Genomic DNA, 2107 nt, shown 5'->3' with positions numbered 1-2107 from the left:
TCCTGTACTTTCATCTTTGCCATAGGCCTATCCCAATAATTTTTGACTCGCCAACAGGGCTCCTTAGCAAATAGTATGAGGATCCCCGCTGTTTTGACGAGCATTTGGTTTTCGGGCTACTGCTAAGTCGAACCCTACATACTCCCCCCCCCCCCCTCCCCGGATATCCGCGCCTGACCGCAACATGAAGAATATTCGCAATTGGCTGACGACCAGTCATGTATGCATATTTTATTTACACAACTATCTGGGGTACCCATTTTTCAGGCGACTTGAATCACGGTTATAGGATTGTAGACGAAAGCCCATTAGCGCCACTGCAAGTACATGTATATATGTTACAGATTGTGTAATTCGTTATTACGGATTATTAATTCGTTATTACGGATTACTAATTCGTTATAACGGATTATTTAATTCGTTATTACGGATTATTAATCGTTATTACGGATTATTAATTGGATTAGGATTAATTCGTTATAAGGATTATTAATTCGTTATTACGGATTATTTAATTCGTTTTACGGATTACTAATTCGTTATAACGGATTATTTAATTCGTTTACAGATTATTAATTCGTTATTACGGATTATTAATTCGTTATACGGATATTAATTTTATTACGGATTATTTAATTCGTTATTACGGATTATTTAATTCGTTATTACGGATTATTATTCGTTATTACGAATAGGTCTGATGTTCTCACACGTGGAGAGCACGTGACCAGGGGCCTGTGTATATAGCGCCGCTAGGCGGCGCTATCTTTGCATACAACGTTTGCACTCCTGTGCCATACTTGCCGAGTATGACTCAGAACGTATGAGTAATTCGTAATAACGAATTAATAATCCGTAATAACGAATTAAATAATCCGTAATAACGAATTAGTAATCCGTTATAACGAATTAGTAATCCGTAATAACGAATTAATAATCCGTAATAACGAATTAAATAATCCGTAATAACGAATTAATAATCCGTAATAACGAATTAGTAATCCGTAATAACGAATAAATAATCCGAAATAACAAATTAAATAATCCGTTATAACGAATTAATAATCCGTTATAACGAATTAGTAATCCGTAATAACGAATTAATAATCCGTAATAACAAATTAAATAATCCGTTATAACGAATTAATAATCCGTTATAACGAATTAGTAATCCGTAATAACGAATTAATAATCCGTAATAACGAATTAAATAATCCGCAATATATATACTTGCAGTGGCGCTAATGGGCTTTCGTACTCTCCACATGTGTGAAAGTATATAATTTACGAATTGCAGGGATTTTTCGAGCATCGCCGTTGCCTAGTGGTTAGGCATGCTGGCTTATGATCGGAGGGCTCGAGTTCGATTCCTCGCTCTGCCAACAAAGATTTTGCTCTTTTTTTCAACAATTTAAAGTTGAATCTTAAAAACGTTATTTTTCAGTCGGATACTACTTGTATAGCCTTTTCTTTTCCTGATCTGAGGCTCTGGAGGATTTTTTTAAAAAGGGAAATAAAGTCCGAAATCCGTACCAAGTTGAAAAATAGTAGCCTCCACTCAAGCCTGGTTATAAAAACCAAGCCCCATAGGAAAGCGCACAAAGTACCCCAGATAGTTGTGTAATAAAAAATATCGCGCCCGGTGTCACGGTCTCACTTCTCCGGTGTGCCAGCTTCTCCGAAAGGGAAATTTGGCTCCAACACACGCTGGTATGGAGCTTGTCCAAAAAGTGGTGCGGCGACGCGTTTTTTTTTTTTTTTTTACCCGACATTTTTGCTTCAAATGTCGGCTGATGACTGCAAATGGTGCCCGACTAAACTTAGTGCAAATATATGGGAGTCCAGAGAGGCCAAATAAAGCTTATTCTCGATCATAACCCCATCAAAAAAACACGTTGAAATTGCGCAGCAGCAGAATTCCAGTCAAACCAGTGAGTTTGGCGGTTTTGAGACATCATCTTTCATTGAAAAAAAAACTTTTTCATTTTGCCGACGCGCATGGCTACGGCGACGCGCGCGCATACCAGAAACCGGCTAAGGATACCAGCTAAGGAGCCTGCTGAGTGCTTCGGGGTTTGTACTGGTGCACGTAAGATCTTAGAATATT

Source organism: Patiria miniata, unplaced genomic scaffold (genome assembly GCF_015706575.1).
Source record: "Patiria miniata isolate m_02_andy unplaced genomic scaffold, ASM1570657v1 HiC_scaffold_20, whole genome shotgun sequence".
Classification (NCBI taxonomy): Eukaryota; Metazoa; Echinodermata; class Asteroidea; order Valvatida; family Asterinidae; genus Patiria; species Patiria miniata.
The sequence above is the reverse complement of the archived record's forward strand: the minus strand, read 5'-3'. Positions refer to the sequence as shown.